Below are 19031 nucleotides of genomic sequence, written 5' to 3' on the forward strand. Positions count from 1 at the left end.
TCTGTTGCTCTCTAAGAAATGCTTCCTTCATTCATTTTGTTTGTCTTCAATATTTTTCCTTTGTCTTTGACTTTCAGTTGTTATGTATTACATACCTCTGCATGTGTGTGTCTGTGTGTGTGAATATATGAATATTTATCCATCTTGACAACCTCTGAGATTTTTAGAACAGAGGCTTGGTGATTGTAGCTAATTTTGGAAAAGTTTTGGCCATTATTTCTTCAAATATTTTTCCTCCCCGGTCCTCTTCTTCTTTAGGATACCACTTAGACATATATTGCAGCATTTCACATTGTCCCAAACCTCTTAGATGTTCTGTTCTGTTTTCCTCACTCTTTTTTTTCTCTTTGCAATTAGTCTCGGTAATTTCCATCAATGAATTTAAAGTTCACACATTCTTTTGGCCCCTGTGTTGAGTCTGTAGATCAGCTTATTGAAGGCATTCTTCATTTCTGTTACTATATTGCTGTTTATCAAAATTTCTTGCATTTTGATTTGCTCTTTCCTTGTACTGTTCATCATTATCTCCTGAAGTTCTTATCAGATCCTGCAATCAATTTACCATTTCATGAAGAACTTTTAACAAATTAATAATAGTTATTTAAAATCCCCTGTTTAATTTGATAAATTAAATATTGGTCTTCACATGGTGTCTCTCATACACTCTGTGTGTCTCTGTGTCTGTTCTGGTCTTTGTAAAACTCAGACGTGATTAGGGTTAGGATGTACCCTACGCTGTTAAAAAAAAATTTTTTTTTTTTTTTTTTTTACGACCCCATTAACACACACATGGATACACTCACAGAAACACACACACATAATTTCAGATCATGGTTACATCCAGAGGTACAAGGGTCAGTAATTCAAAATGTATTTTTGGGAACATAATTCAATCGATATCACATTATTGTCTCAAATTGCTCAAGATAATAAAAATCCCTCCTCACCCAAGCTACCTCAGGATTCCTGGTCCCAGATTTAGTTCTCTCCCCAACCATGAGGAGGTTCCAGGTGCCCAGGAAAATGGAGGAAGGCAGACAAAATCCTGGCATGGTGTTAAGTACAGTGTACAAGTGTCTCACTTTGTTCTCTCTGTCCTATGTGGCTGTCAAGACCACAGCCATGTGTGTACTTAGTCAAAGATATTGTAAATAAATAAATAATGACTCTATTGCATAGCATGTTATCCATGCCTCACACACATGCACACACACACACACACTCACACAAACATACACACAGGCTCCTCTATTGAACTGAAGCACCTTACCCATGTGATGTTAGCATTGTCTTTTTGCATTAATGCACTTTAGTGTCTGTCTTAGTTATCTAGTGTTCCTATAATGATAAATGGGTGACTTTAACAAATAAATTTATCCTTTCCCGGTTTAGGAAGCTACAGGTCCAAATTTAGGGCGTCAGCTCTAGAGGTAGGCTTTCTATCTCTGTTGGCTGGAGGGGAACTCCCTTGTCTCTTTTCAACATCTTTGGGCCCTGCATCTCTTGGAGATCTCCATGTGTCTAGGCATTAATTTTAACCTGATTCTATTAGTTTCTCAGCTCAGAAACCTTAGTTCAAAGGGCACACTCCACTTCCAGCTCTTCTTTCTTGGTGGTACTGAGGCCCTTCAATTCTTGTCAGCTTCTCTCTCATTTTATCTCTTGTAAGATTAAAGGTGATATAGGCCACACTCCAGGTAACCCCCTCTTACATCTGATCAGAGCTGTTACCTCAGTAAAGGTGTTGCATCCCACCCTAATCCTGCTTCATTAACATAACAATCATAATCTAATTCTCATTAACATAGCCCAATTAACACATAGAAGTCAGGATTTACAGCACATTACAAAAGCGAGGATAATGACTTCAGATCAGAAAATGGAGGACAGCCACACAATACTGGGAGTCATGCCCTAGCCAAGTTGACACATATTTTTGGGAGATACAATTCAATCCATGACAGTATCCAAACCTGGAATCACATGTCTGGACAGTAAAAACCACTTCAGATGACTTTGTTCCTTAGCAAATAGTGTCCTATCATATCCTTGCTGTGAACTTAAATATTGTTTGTTTCATGCAAGAACATATTAACTTGTGACATTCTTCATATCCACTGTATGAAAACCACCTGGCTTAAGTACATTCAACTTTTGTGGTAAACCTTCAACCTGAACTATCTCCTTAAATATTTTTAAACCAACCAATTGTTTAACTTAATTTGTAAAGGATGTCTGCCTTGAGCAGGGTGCTATTTGTGGTAAAATTGACAAAAACTAGAAAGATTAGCTGAAAACTTAAGAGGGTAGTGATTTTATATTAATGGTAGAGGAATAATTTGGAAAAGAATTGTGAGAATGGTTGCACAATTTGAATAATGTTATAAATGGCACTGGATCTTACAGGTAGAAATTGTTGAATAGATATACGTATTGCTGTGTGTATTTTCAGGAAAAAAATACATTATTTTAAGAAAATGTGTGAAGCAAATTTATAGAAGGAATGAATGTTGGTAATATTATGTAAGTGGTGAATACCTTGGAATTGGTCTTGTGCATGCATGCTACTGGGGGTATGGACTGATTGAACTCCAGTCCTGACTTTTCCTACGCTTAATGTTGCAGAGAAGCGTGAGTGTTTTAACTTCTCTGGGCATAGCTTTATTTTTCCCATCCGTATGTACAGGACATAGTATAATGCAAACTTTACTAAATGGTTGAGAACATTAAATAAGGTAATAATGGAACCTGCTTACCACAGCTTCACACATAAAAAAAGCTCAATAGATGTGTGCTGTCTATGTTTCCACACATACTCCTCCCACCACCTGTCCAGGGCATTTGACTATCCAGGGAAACTGATCTGTGTATGGTATTCCCACCATCTAACCGTTTACGGGGAAGGGAATATGCAAATAGGGCCCCATCCTCTTCTCATAAAAACCCTCACAGAACCTTCCCTGCAGCCCTGGGAGAGGAGCCCCAGTCACAGTTGCTGTGCTGTTTCCAATTATCTGTGAGCCCAGTGGCCACACCATGAAGTTTAAACTGATCTGGGGATTCCTTCTCATCGTTTTGCAAGGTAATTGTTAGAGATATAAGGGAGTGATGCGTGTTGATTGTGCAAGTGTGTGGAGTGGGTTTCCTGAACCCAATGCTTGTGTCCTTTTTTTTTTTGCAGGTATCTATTGTGAGATGCAGCTGATGCAGTCTGGTGGAGACTGTAGAAAACCTGGGGGTTCTCTGACACTCTCCTCTGTAGCCTCTGGTTTTACTCTCAGCAGTCATGACATGCACTGGGTCTGCCAATATCCTGGAAAGGGACTGGAATGGCCGCATTTGCATGGCCTGATGGAAGTAACAAATACTACGCAGACTCTGTGAAGGGCTGGTTCACCATCTCCAGAGATAATTCCAAGAACACACTGTATCTGCAAATGGACAGCCTGAGAACAGAAGACAGAGCCATGTATTACTGTGCAAGTGAAACAGTGAAAGGAAGTCATTGGGAGCCCAGACACAAACCTCCTTGCAGGAGACAAGAGGGTCTGGGCTGTATGACGTGCTCAGTGCCCACTGAGTAGTGCAGGGAACTTCTTGGGAGCAAGTGCGGAGGAAGGGAGGTATTGTTCCTCTCAGAAGTTGTGGTTTCCCCATTAGATCAGCGTCTCCTCAGGGACTGAAATACGTAATGATTCTAGAAATCTTTCCTGATCTGAACATCAGAACTTTTATCTTCATGGAGTCACCTTGTTTGCCTTTCCCCATCTGCCCCAGGGTCAGTTTCACAGTACCGTCTCTTTAGGAGACTGATGTTTGCAATTCAAGTTACTATATATAGTGCCAAGTTTAGGAAAACTTATTATCTTAAACTCTTCTCCTTTGATCCTCAAATCTGCCCTGCACCCTCAGGGGATCCTTATCTTTTCACGCTGGCAAGTGCCCTCCTCAGCCTCATTTACTTAATACATTTTACTTGTGATGATCCAGGTCATGTACATTTTTTATACAATAGAAAAAAATTTTATTTTTTTATTTTATTTTTTTTATACAAGTGCTCATAAATTAACACAGATATTTTGCCCTCAGGGAACACTTGGCAGTTTCTGCAGACATATTTTGTTGTCACAAAGTGGGGAGGGGTGTTCTGGAGTGAAGTGGGTAGAATACAGCCCTGCTGCCAGACATCCTACAATGCATAGAAAAGCCCCTAAAACTATGAATTACCTGACTTAAAATGTCAGTAGTGCTAAATTGAGGAATTCTGGTATAAACCTTAAAACTAGTCAACACTCAGAGAAGTGTTCACCCACACAAAGTGAATTAGCTGTATGTGTATTACACCTAAATAAACCTGGAACAAAACACACCAATCTCTGGTCTTCTGTGCACTCCGAGGACACCAGATGTCCACACATCACTGGCGTGTTACTGGTCATATAAACCAGGGGTGACCTGAGTGTGCATCTACGAGTGGATGTGGTGCCCAAGGCAGAGATGGGGCACTTGTGAGAGTGGTCGGGGTCTACTGTGACTATGGGAACTAGAAAGAACCTCTTTCTGTAGTCATCATTGAGTTTTCTGAAGACAAGGCTGGGCTGTGGCTAGACTCTGACCCCCACACTGCTTTGAGGGCATTCAGAGTCTTGGCTTAACAATGACTCATAGTCTCAGAGGAGAAGTTGCTATTTTGACCCCATGGGTCATGGCTCACTATATGAGGCTTCACGAGGCCTATGCCTATGTAGCCACCTAAACAATGTATTTGTAACTGCATCAGTGCACACATTCCTATAGGCAGTAGCTGAAATCAGGATGAGGAAATGTTCCAGGTTTTAGTCTACTTTTTAAATTAATTAACTTATTTATTTTATTTACAGCCATCCAATGCTGTTCTTGTTTCAGTACATTTCCAAATACATTTGAAATCAGTTCAGTAATTCCAAAAGTATACGTTAAAAATCTGTGTGGTATTGCGTTGAGTTTTTGAGTCAATTCAGATAAGCTACAGTTTAAACATTGCTTTCCCATCAATGAACATGTTATATGTCTTAGTTCTTAGTGCTAATATAGCAGAAATACAGAGCCCTGGTGGTGAAGTGGTTAACAGCTCAGGCTGCTAACCAAAAGGTTAGCAGTTCAAATCCACCAGCTGCTTCTTAGAAACCATGTGGCACAGTTCTACGCTGTCTTATAGGGTCACTATGAGTCTGACTCCACTTGACAGCACACAACAACAGCAGAAATACTGCAAGTGGATGATTTTCAAGAACAGAAGTTTATTTTCTCACAGTTTAGGAGACCAAAAATCCAAAATTAGGTTCCCGTCTCTAGGGGAAGTTTCTTTTTTGGTTCTGGGAAAAAGCCATGTCTCAGTCCCAAACTCCATAATTCCTTAGTGTCTTGGAATCTCCACTTGGCAGCTATCCTCTCACCCCCATTTATGCTTGCTTCTCTCCGTGCCTAATATGCTCTTTTGATATTTCAAAAGTGATTAAGATTTACAAAACCTGGGCATTCCCTGAGACTTTCTTGTGCAGCTTTCGGCTTTACCTTCAGCACTTAGAGCATGCGCTGGAATTGCCAGGCACTGGTAATGTGCTAGAGTGGCTAGCAGGTATATGTCATGATGGAAGTAAAACCTACTACACAGATTGTTTGTGAAGGGCCGGTTCACCATCTCCAGAGATAATCCCAAGAACACACTGAGTCTGCAAATGGACGGCCAGAGAGCCAAAGACAGCTGTATATTACTGTGCAAGAGGCACTGTGAGGGGAAGTCAGTGGAAGCCTAGACACAAAATTCTCTGCGGGAAGGGGGCTGATCTGCCGGGGCTGCCTAGGACCCGTCAGCTCCTGGATTAGGTACAGAAGAGGTAGAGGGAGGGATGTTGCTTTTGTCATCTGGAGTTTCCTCTCAGGATCTGAGTTTGCTCTTCTCTCCAAATGAATATTTGTTCTGACCCAGTGATGTGTGACCTTGAGGCACCATCAGCAACAAACAGCTAGAAAGTAGAGTGAGCAGCTTTGATGTCTGCTGACTAAGGTGTATCAGTGAGAAGCCTATCATAGGACTGCAGTTGATGGTCAGCTGTAACAGTTGTCATGACTGCAACTGTTGCTCAAAAACCCATGGCTGAGACACCTGCAAAAACAGCTCCAGGTACTGCCTAAAACCTTAAAGCTTAGGACCTGAGAAGATAGTCTTGTGGGAGATCCACAATGGGAGGAAGAGAGTGGGAGCCCAGCACACACCTCATCTGCAAGTGGTGGGAGGCTGTCAGCAGTGGACTCTCAGTACACACTAAGCCCAGAACCTACACCAAGGGTAGGTTCATGGGAGAATAAGAAGCTCCCTGTCAGTATCTTGAGTTTCTTCTAAGCCCAACAAATAATCGCATCTAGAGGAATCCTCCTTTTATTCAGACTCTAGACTTAGGAGATAACTATGAAGCATGGAGTTTTTTTTTTTTCTCTTTTCTCTACATAGGATGGATTGTCACAGGGAAAAGGAGCATTAGGAAAGATGTCATTGTTTCTATGTTCAGTTTTATGTAAGATTCATGTAAGCCCAGCCTTCATTGTGTTACATGGAGAGGATAGAGGGTTTGGTGGAATTTCATTAGATCATCTCCATATGGGTAATGCTAATGATAATAAAAAGTCATAAATTTGCATTAAACCTACAATATGAACAAATATTCATCCAACTCAATTACCCTGGACAAACATCAGCTCCACAATAAATGTACAAGAACAAACCAAAAAAACCAAACCCACTGCCGTCGAGTCGATTCTGACTCATAGCGACCCTGTAGGACAGAGTAGAACTGCCCCATAGAGTTTCCAAGGAGTGCCTGGCGGATTTGAACTGCTGACCTCTTGGTTAGCAGCTGTAGCACTTAACCACTATGCCACCAGGGTTTCCTGTACAAGAACAGAGACGTTAAATGTACTTATGAAATAAGAATTGTTACATTTGAATTATGGTGTTGTCACATAATATTGAAAGAATCACGGACTTCCAGAAGGCTGAACAAATCTGTCTTGGAAGAAGTACAGAGGGAATGTTCCTTAGAGGCAAGTGTGGTGAGACTTCATCTCACAGACTTAGAACATGTTATCAGGAAGGATGAGTCCCTGGAGAAGGGGCTGCTTGGTAAAGCAGAGGGTCAGTGAAAAAGAGAAACACCCTCAATGGGATGGATTGACACAGTGGCTGCAAAAATTGTCTCAAACAGCAAAGATTGTGAGAATAGTGGACTGGGAAGTGTTTCATGCTGTTGTACACAGGGTCGTTGTCGGTTGGAACCTATTCGATTAGAGAGACAAACTAACAGCAATAACAACCCATGAAAAGTGCTCTTTGATCTTCAGCAAATTGTTCTCAGAGTGATGACATTTACTCAGCACATTTTTGTTGATGTTGTCTACACTTCCCTTCACAGCACCTCCATTATGGAATTCCTGAGAGCTTCATGCACCAATACCTCGCCTCACACAAACTTCCCTCTGACAAGAACATAATTAGGAGCAAGCATGTGACTTGTGATCATCTACTGCCCAGTGCCACAACCCCAGAACAGCTGGTTGTAGGGTTGGGCTTATCTAAGTGACTTCTCATTTCTGGAATCTGGGTCATAGACTGGATGCATAACTCAGTGAGAGGCCTTCCAGAGTGACTGGCCCCCTGGCACTTGGTGTGGAGAAGGAACGGATCTAGGGGCTTGAGGGACTTAAAACTTTGATTTTGCCTCATTTCTGACATTATCACTTACTTATGTCCCTCCCATTATACGAGATTTTTAAATGTCCACAAACGTGGTAGTTCTTTCTTGATCTAAGCATTTATAATATTTGTTCAAATTGCATGGAAACCTTTCTTCAACCCTCAACACATGCACACACACTCATACACACACACATACTTGACACACAAAAACCAATATCCACTCATTCCTGCCCTGCCCCATGCCATTGGAGGATATCTAGGCCCCCTCAATGTGCCCCATCAAGCTCAGAGTCCTGTGTTATTGTAATTAGGGCAGGCTCATTTTCTGCTCCCAATTCTGCCATCAGCTCCTACTCCTGGGAGTGATCATCATCAGGGCTCCCTGTGTCCCTTCCCTAGGATTTCAGACCCACTGAAAATGGTAACTCTTGTGAGCTTTGGTCTAGTGGGACCCTCACACGTGCCTGGGGTTGGCTCAGCATTGTCTGCACTGACTGGGAAAGGCTCAGCTGTGTGTTTTTGAACCTCCATGGTTAAGCCTGGTTCTTTCCCATGGTAACATCTGCAGGGATGTTACCAAGGCTCTGAGGGAACAGAAAACCCCAGCATGCATGCACTGTCCATGTCTCCATCTGTATCATGTTTGCTTTTATCCTGTTTTACAAAGCATATCACATACTCAAGTACATAGTCAGTGTGTGTAGGGGAGGCACTCTTCACATTGTGAACAGAAAGAGGAAGGACATATTGGGGTATAGTTGTAAAAATTAATCAGTCTGGGTGTACTTGCAGGTATTATCCAATGTGACTTCAACCTCAGTTTTCTAAAGGAGAATAGAGACTTCCAGATGTCCCCACGGGTTTCTGGATTCTTCTTGAGAGGGCTTTCTGTGTCAGTGATCTGGAAATTCCAAGGAAGGGGCTCTGGGAGATGTCCTAAAACCTGGTCTTTGGTCAGTCTGCAGAGTTCACTGGGTAACGAAGAAAAATTCACCACTTCAGGAGATTATTTCATAGGCATCTGGTGTCACTGAGATAAGTTGGAAGTCAAAAGCACAGACATTTAATACCAGGCCAGATGCACCATCATAGAAAGGCAGGGTGAGCCCAGACACAGGTGCCATGCAGGGAGTAGAAGGGGAAGGCAGGGGGTGCTTAGGACTCTCTCAGGGTATCAGCCCCAGGATCAGGAACAGAGGAGAACTGGGAAGAGGCTTCCTCTGAACATCTAAGGTTTCCTTTTTTTAGGAAAAAAAAAAAAAAACTAAAACGGAATTTGAGAAGTTCTGCTGATGTGTTTATAAGTATTCTATTCTATTGAGAGTGTTTACCTAACTCAGTAAAGGGATAAACACCACATTTAAAAAGGTGATTTTCTAGTACTTATAGGTATCTTGAGGAACCAGGTTTTAAGGGCTTAGCTGCTAACATGAAGGTCAGCAGTTTAAATCAACCAGACACTTCTCAGGAGAAGTATGTGGCAGTCTTCCTCCATAAAAATTACAGCCTTGGAAACCATATGGGTAAGTTATACTCTGTCCTATAAATATTTTATAGGGTTACTATGGGTTGAAGTTGACTCCACGGCCATGAGTTACAAATATCTTGATAGTGAGGAGAAGAAAACAGGATAGTATCATTAATTCAGTGTATCCAGAATTTTGGAATATACGCTGATCCCAGGAATAAGACATTTAGGTGTCAAACCTAGGTGACGTTGCCTGGAATGGGTATGTGAGAAGAAGAGAGAGATAAGAGCTGCCAGCAGGTGCATGGATCCAAGCTGATAAGAAATAAGATGAGAAACAATGGATGTAAACTAAAAATACATAAATTTTATAGAGTTTGGGGATGGGAGACCTGGCTACCGAAAACACGTATTCTTGGGAAAGGTTTTGAAAGATGTGAGTTTAGCAATAACCCTGTGAAATTCTTGTTATCTGTGGAACCAGAAGCATAGCCCTCGATCACTCAACAGAAAGCTAGTCTTGAGAACTGAGTCTTTTTACTGAACAGCCTAGGAGCTCAGGAAACCTTAACAGGGGCTTGGGGAAATTGTATCAGATTGTGGACTCCCACTACACAGCCATTTTATTTATTTTAATTATTATTTTCTTTTTTTCTTAATTGTTTTTCTTTTTTCTTTTTGTTTGTGTTCCTCTCTCTTCTTGCCACTTAGCTCCACACATAATATCCTCTCCCTTCCCCAGTCTTTGTGCACCTCGAGCTGAGTGCTGTGCTTCCAAGGGGGTCTTGCTTGGACCTTAGACCCAGGGCCTTAGGTGTAAGACTTACCCTACATAGATATGACCTTATTAACATAACAAAGAAAACCCTAATCTCAAATAGGATTACATCTGTAGATATAAGGGTTAGGATTCCAAGATACATATTTTTTTAGGGGGGCACAATTCAATCCATAGTATTCCTCCGTTTATTTACGTGCTCTGTTACTGTTCTCCACAATGTTTTGAAGTTTTAAATGGAGAGATTTAAACATGGTATTTCGCTGCTACTTATGTTTTTTTTATATATTTGAAACTTTAACAACGGAGTAATCTTAATTTTAATTTTAATATGTATTTTTCTTGCTAATATATATAAGTACAACTTTCTTATCTATTTTCTTTGTAATCGATAATCTTAAAAACTCTTTGTCTTTGCTGTGTGTCTGCTTTTTTTAAAATTTTTATGTGAACCCAGTTATGTAACATCTGCATAATGAGGGTTTTATTTTTCCCCTTACTGCATTAATACTGTTGAACTGAATGCCTGCTGGTGGCCATGCTTGTCTCTTTCATAAGATCTGATGTCCTTTACGTAATCATTATGAAATTAAGACTTTCTTTTTGATAATTATAAAACTTTTATTTAGTTGGATTGGATTTGTGAATTGTGAACTTTAAATCACTTTAACATTACCTGTATAAACAGTTTGTAGTAATATATTAATTTTTAATATATTACTATATTTTGCTTACTAACATTTCTTTAAGATTTATAAATCTAAGTCCATCAGAGATATGTGTCTGTTAAAAAATATTTAAAAAATATTCGTGTGAAAAACTTGCAAGTCTTTGAACTCATACGTATGCTGGGCTCATGTGTGTTCTTTACTGTGACCCCAAGGAAAGTCTCAACAATGATACCACCAACCGTGAAGGTCATTCCATGTGGCCTGTTCCCAGGTATCAGGGGTCTCCATATCCATGGGACAACTTGTCCCTGCCGAGAGGGAGACAAGGGCAATAGCAGAAAGGACAGTTAACAGTTTTGGCAACAGATGTCACCCGTTTATTCTCCAGATAACAGTGGTCATTCTCCACCCACTTCCCACAGTGCAAAGGGAGCCATGCAGAGAAGCACCTGGGAGTGAGCTGACCCTGAGCTGTTGCGGGACAGGGTGACAACCAGGGCTCATAACATTAGAATTTGTTTGCTGTAGCCCCAAAGAAGTGCAAATCTGTGTTTCCTTTCATTGTCACCAAAACTTCTGCCTTCTTTGAGAGGTCAGGGTACAGCCCTAAACAATGAACAGACTGTGGTTTGATGTCCATTTCTTCTGTGTAAGTTTCTTTTTTATTGTTTCTGAATTTAATGGGTGATAAGGTTTTTTTTTAAGGGTTCATATCATAGAAGTATCCAGACAGCATCCACATTTGAAAAGAGTAAGGGATGGCAGGCAGAGTAACCATGAGCATTAAGTTCCAGGAATCCTTTCCCACTTGCCCTCCCTGGATGGAGTGGCAAAGGGGCAGAGGATGAGCTCTGCTGGGTGACTTAGCCACAGGGAGAAAGTCAGGTACATGTACATGTACATGTAGTACATGTACATGTACATGCACATGTGGCCCCTTACCTGCTCAGGAAAAGCCATTGAGCACCTGTCCCTGCAGATCCTGGAGGAGCCATCCCTGTCTTCATCCATCGTCATTGTCCACACCATGGCAACAGTGCCGATGTAGGCTTCTCTTCTCTTAACTGTCAAAGGTAATGTTCAAGTCAGCTGTGACTGCTGCACTTGGGACTATTCTCAGTCTTTGTTCTCTCTGTGTGCAGGTGTCCTGTGTGAAGTTCAGCTGGTAGAATTGAGAGGGAGGCATAAGACAGCTCCGGGGTCCTCTGGGCATCTCCTGCAAAGCCCCTGGATTCACTTTCACTGACTACAGGGTGCACTGGGTCCCCCAGGGTACAGGGAAGAGGCTGAAATTAGTGGCAGGAGTGAATCAACCAAGTCACAGTTTTCAGCGATACTTTCCATCAGTTCAAGGAAGAGTCACAATCTCCAGAGACAATCCTACCAGCATAGTTTCTGTTAAAATGATCAACCTGACATCTGAGGACACAGCCATTTATTCCTGTATGGAGAGACACAATGAAGGGAAGGCAGTGTGAGCCTGGACACAATCCTTCCTGCAGTGCTGGGGAGGGGAGGGTAAAGGAGCTGGGCTACAGGGGGCACTCAGGATGCACCAAGGACAGGGCCCGTCTTAAGAACAAGTACAGAGGAAGACTAAGGTTTGCTTTTAACCCTGCTGTTTCTTGCCCCTGAAAAAATATTATCCAAGAACCATTATTGCTGCTTCTTTGTAACTTCCTGATTTCTCTCACTATATGTGGATTAACTAGGAACACAGATTTGATTCAATTTTTAATTGTGAAATGTCAGACTTCCATCAATAATCTTTCAGTAAAATTTAAATCCCAAATACAAACTTTACCACCATGCAAATATTTTGGTATTTTGCAACTGTTTCAGTTACAGTTCACTCTATCAACAGAATATTCAGTGGTTGTGTTGCATTCTTGCCTTTTTTTTCTGCCTAGCATGGAGCTGAAACTCCATTTTGATGGCTTGTACCCTCCACATTCGTAAGGAAAGACAGACTAGTCACGGGAAATGGGCAACATCTCAGTTAATTCACACTATTTTATATTACATATAATTTATTACATATATATTAATATATACATATGTATATATGGTGTTGTTGTTGTTAGGTGCAGATGAATCAGTTCTGACTCATAGGGACCCTAAGTACAACAGAAGGAAACACTGTCCAGTCCTGCACCATCCTCACAATCATTGTTATGCTTGAGCCCATTTTTGCAGCCACTGTGTCAATCCTTTTCTTTGTTGAGTGCCTTCCTGTTTTTCACTGACACCATACTTTACCAAGCATGATGTCCTTCTCCAGGGACTGATCCCTCCTGACAACATGTCCAAAGTGTGTAAGGCATAGTCTCGCCATCTTTGCTTCTAAGGAACTTTCTGGATGTACTTCTTCCAAGACAGATTTATTCATTCTTTTGGCAATCCATGGTATATTCAGTATTCTTCACCAACACTACAATTCAAAGGTGTCAATTCTGTTTCTGTCTTCCTAATTCACAGTCCAGCCTTCACATGCATATGAAGTGACTGAAAACACCCTGGCTTGGGTCAGGCACACCTTAATCTCCAAGGTGACATCTTTGCTTTTCCACTCTTTAAAGAGACACTTTGCGGCCGATTTGGCCAATGCAACATGTCTTTTGATTTCCTGACTGCTGGTTCCATGGGTGTTGATTGTAAATCCAAGTAAAATGAAATCTTTGACAAGTTCAATCTTTTCTCCACTTATCATAATTTTGCTTATTGGTTCCATTGTGAGTATTTTGTTTTTATGTCGAGGTGTAATCCATACTGAAGGCTGTGAGGTCTTTGATCAAGTTCTCTTCACTTTCAGCAAGCAAGGTTGGGTCATCTGCATAATGCAGGTTGTTAATGAGTCTTCCTCCAATCCCGATGCCCTGTTCTTCTTCATATAGTTCAGCTTCTCAGATTATTTGCTCAGTACACAGATTGAGTAGGTATGCTGAAAAGATACAACCCTGATGCGCACCTTACCTGACTCTAAACCACATAGTATCACTTGTTCCTCATGAGCACAATTAAGTGTTCTGGAATTTCCATTCCCCAAAATATTGTCCATAATTTGATATGATCCACATAGTGCAATGCCTTTGCATAGTCAGTAAAACACAGATGAACACCTTTCTGCAATTCTCTGCTTTCAGCCATGCTCTATCTGACATCATCAATGAAATCCCTTGTTCCACGTACTCTTCTAAATCCAGCTTAAATTTCTGGCAGCTCCTGTCCATGTACTGCTGCAAACATTTTGGATGATCTTCAGCAAAATTTTACTTGCGTGTGATATCAAGGATATTGTTCTATAAGTTCCACATTTGGTTGTATCACCTTTCTTTGGAATGGGAATAAATATGGATCTCTTCCAGTCAGTTGGCCAGGTAGCTCTTTTCCAAATTTCTTGGCATAGGTAAGTGAGCACTTGTAGTGCTGCATCTGTTTGTTGACACATCTCAATTGGTCTTTCATCAATTCCTGGAGACATATTTTTTGCCAATGTCTGCAGTGCAGCTTGGACTTCTTCTTTCAGTACCATTGGTTTCTGATCATATGCTACCTCCTGAAGTAGTTGGTACAGTGACTGTTAAGTCACTATAAGTCAGAATCAACTCAATGGCAGCAGGCATACACATACATGAATATAATTATGGAACCCTGCCTCATGCTATAAACACAACATCAAATGGATTGATTTGAATAACATGGGAGAAATGCTCATGATGAATGTATAGATATGTGTTTGTTTTTCCACGTGTACATGTGCATGTTAGAGCTGGAGATGTGTATGTGTGTGTGTGTGTTTGCGAAACTACAATATACGGTAAACTTATCTGAGTACATAAAATGTAAATTTTTGCCATGCTAAAAAACAATGAATCTAAACCCAGAGAAAAATCATAAGATTTTGCTGGGTAATATGATGTCTTATACATATACCTAGTATTATTAATAATGAACAAGAATACCTAAATTTGTTTTAAAAAGTTTCCTGAAGTAGAAAATGTCACCTTGCAATTTAGTATAAAAAATTATTAAAGATACAATGCACTAATCCAGGCTGGTCAAGAAAAAAGCTAATTATAATATAAAATTTATTCATAATATAAGAAAAATTAAAAAAAATTAATGAATACCATTTCATTTAAGGTTAAGATCAGGAGTTCTGCATAATTTGCTGGTATGAATTTCTGTCATTTTGTTCAGATAGCAACTAAACTATATCTCTTAAAAATTTGTTATGAAGAAGGCAATAATACCATACTGTAAACCTGTAAGTTCTTGTGATTTTTATTTTGGATGATTTACCTTTTATAAACTTTCTATTTAGAGTAATATCAGATCAAAGAAAATACAGAAGATGTTCATATAGGCCTCTCCTGGTTTCGCCTACTGTTGACATCTTATATAACCATGGTGCATTTGTAATAATTAAGAAATTAACATTGTTACACTTGTATTTACCAAACTGCTTACTGGTAGAATTTCACCAGTTTTCCATAAATGTCCTTTGCTGATGTTGCTTCGAGATTCAGTTTAAGACACCACATTGAATTGAGCTGTCATATTTCCTGAGTCTCTTCTGGTCAGTGGCACTGTCTGTGCTCTGATGTTTTTCAGTGAAAAAAAAAAAAAAGTGATGTTTAAATGGCAATTAATCAGGTAAGTTGATAGTGCTATTCAGACCATTTATGTCCACAATTATTTTCTTCCTAGTTGTTCCATCAATTAGAGACAGCGAAGCATTTAGGTCTCCAACTAAATTGAGGATTGGCCTATATATCTTTAAGGTTCTAATCCTAGGTATTTTATGTCTTTTGGAAAATTGGTGCCTTCGTTGTTATGTAACATCCCATTTTATCTCTAAAAGTCTTTTTTTTTAAGTTGCTTTGTCTAAAATTAATATCACTGCTGAAGCTTTGTTTTCATGGTTTATATTTATCCATCTTTAACTTTTAATACATCTATATATTTTTTATATATTTATGCTTGAAGCCTTTACTTGTTTTGTGTCTTGGGTCTTACTCTTTACCAAATAAGACAATTATTCTTTTGTAACTGATGATTTAGACCAAACTAAAATCAAACCCACTGTCACTGAGTCGATTCTGAGTCTTAGTGAGTGTATTAGACAGAGTACAACAGCCTCATAGTGTTTCCAAGGAGCAACTGGCGGATTCGAACTGCAGACCTTTTGATTAGCTTGCATATGTAGCTTGCCTAAGCTCTTGAACACTGCACCACCAGGGCTCCATTTTTAAACCATTCCCATTTAAAGTTAATAATGATATGTTGTTGATGTTAGGTGCCGTCGAGTACGTTCCAACTCATAGCGACCCTATGTACGAGACAGCAAAACACTGCCAGGTCCGTGCTATCCCTACAATCACTATTATGCCTGAGGCCATTGTTGCAGCCACTGTGTCAGTCCATGTCCTTGAGGGTCTTCCTCTTTTTCTCTGACAATCTACTTTACCAAGGAAGGTGTCCTTCTCTAGGGACTGGTCCCTCCTGATAACATGTCCAAAGAGTGTGAGATAAAGTCTCTCCATCCTTGCTTACTTCTTCCCAGACAGATATGTTAGTTCTGGCAGTCAATGGTATATTCAATATGCTTAGCCAACACCATAATTCAAAGGAGTCAATGCTTCTTCAGTCTTCATTGTCCAGTTTTTGTATACATATGAGTTGATTGAAAGCACCATGGCTTGGGTCAGGTTCATCTCACTCATTAGGATTAGTATCTACTCTATGCTCATTAACACACACACACACACACCTATTTCTGAACATGGTTACATCCACAGGTACAAGGGTCAGGAATTCAACACCTATTTTTGGGAAACATAATTTATCACACATTATTTTCTCAAAGTGCCTGAGAATATTAGAATCACTCCACATCCAAGCTACTTCAGGATTCCTGGTCCCCACACTTAGTTCCCTCCTCAGCCATGTAGTGGTTCCAAGTGCCCAGGGGAATGGAATAAGGTAGGTGAAAGCCTTGCATGGCCTTAAGCACAGCATTCAGGTGTCTTACTTTTTCTCTGTGACCTGAGTGGCCATCTAGACCAGGGCCATGTACTTAATTTAGGAAATGGTAAATAAATAAATTATGAATCTATTGCATAATGTGTTATCCTTGCCTCACAGATACACACACACATACATAGACAACGCTATTGAACTGGGGCACCCTGTTCATGTGATGTTAGCATGGTATTTTTTGAAATAATGCACTTAAGTATCTGTCTTAGTTATCTAGTGTTGCTATAACAGAAATGCCATAAGTGGGTGGCTTTAACAAATATAAATTTATTCTCTCCCAGGTTAGGAGACTAGAAGTCCAAAGTCAGGGTGTCAGCACTAGGGGAAGGATTTTTGCCTCTGTGGGGGAAGGTCCTTTTCTCCTTTCAACACCTGTGGGCCAGAGTGTCACTTGCAGATCTGCATGTGTCTTGTTATCCATCTTCTGCCAGTTCAATTAGGTTCTCAGGCCAGGTTCAAAGGGAAGCGCTCCACTTCCAGCACGTCTTTCTTGGTAGTACTAAGGTTCCTCTCTCCCTGCCAGCTTCTCTCTCCTTGGATTTGTTGAAGAAAAAAGGTGATTCAGTCCACACCCCAGGGAAACTCCTCTTAAATCTGATCAGGGCTGTGACCTGAGTAAGGGTGTTGCATCCCACACTAATCCTGCCTCACTGACATTACAAACACGATCTAATCCTCATTAACATAGCCCAATCCTGAGTTATTAACACATAGAGGTCAGGATTCACAGCACATCACAAAGTTGAGGATAATTACATCAGATCACAAAATGAAAGACGACCACTCAATACTGGGAATGTTGGCCTAGCCAAGTTGACACACAGTTTTAGGGGGAAAACTTCAATCCATGACAGTGCCCAAAGCTGGGAGCTCATTACTGGACAGCAAAATCCACTTCAGATGAATTTGTTCCTTAGCAAATTCTGTCCTGTCTTGTGCTTGATATGAACTTAAATATTGTCTATGTCATGCAGGAACTTAAGAACTTGTAACATTCTTCATATTAACTATATGAAACTACCTGGGTTAAATATATTCCAGTTTTATAGTAAATCTTAAACAAAAATCTCTATTTTTTAAACCAAGTGATAATTTAACTTAATTAGTAAATAATGCCTATCTTGATCTGTGTGCTATTTAAAGAATTATGTATATGTGATAGTACTGACAACAATCAGAAAGATTATAAGAGAAGCTTAGGGGGTATTGATTTTATGTTAACTGTGTGGAATAATTTGAAAAAATGATAGTGAGAACTGTTGTGTAACTTGAAAAGCATAATAAACACCACTGAATTGTACATGTACAAATTGCTGAATAGGTATGTGTTTTGTTGTGCATATTTTCACCCAAAATAATACATTATTTTAAGAGAATGCATGGAGTGAAATTATAGAAGCAATGAATAGTCTGTAATATTATATAATGTTACACACTATTCATTGGTGACTAGCTTGGGGCTCTCCTTGTCCATATGTTGAATTGGGTCTATGGACTGACTGAACTCCAGTTCTGATTGCTCCAACTCATAATGCTGCAGCTAGGAACTAGGGTTTTAACTGCTCTTAGAATAGCTTTAGTTTTCCCATCTGTATATATAGGACATAATATAATGCAAATCTTACTAAATTGTTGAGAACATTAAACAAGGTGATAATGGATCCTGCTTACCACAGCTGCTTGCATAGAGAAAAGCTCAACAGATGTTGCTGTCCTGATTGTTTCCACACACACTCCTCATCCTCTGTCAAGGGCACTTGTCTATCCAGGTGAACCAATCTGCATATGACATTCACATCATACAACCCTCTACAGGAAGGGAGACATGTAAATAGGGCCCTGCCCTCCTCTCATAAAATCCTTCACAGAACCTGGCCCTACAGACCTGGGAGAGGAGTCCAAGGCCCAGGTGCTGTGCTGTTCCCAATAATCTGTGAACCCAGTTGCCACACCATGATGTTTAAATTGATCTGGGGATTACTTCTCATCCTTTTGCAAGGTAATTGTTAGAGGTATAACGTAGTGATGCATGTTGAGTGTGTAAGTGTGTAGAGTGTGTGGCTTTCCTGAGACTAATGCTTGTGTCCATTTTTTCTGCCGGTGTCCATTGTGAGGTACAGCTCGTGGAGTCTGGAGGAGACCTTGGAAAACCTGAGGATTCCCTGTCACTTTCTTGTGTAGCCTCTGGATTTACCTTCAGCGGTTATGACATGCACTGGATCCGCCAGTATCCTGGAAAGGGGCTGGGATGGCTGGCATATAAATGGTCTGATGGAATAACAAATACTATGCAGACTCCTTGAATGGCCGGTTCACCATCTCCAGAGATAACTCTAAGAA

The sequence above is a fragment of the Loxodonta africana genome, chromosome 21 (assembly GCF_030014295.1).
Source record: "Loxodonta africana isolate mLoxAfr1 chromosome 21, mLoxAfr1.hap2, whole genome shotgun sequence".
NCBI lineage: Eukaryota > Metazoa > Chordata > Mammalia > Proboscidea > Elephantidae > Loxodonta > Loxodonta africana.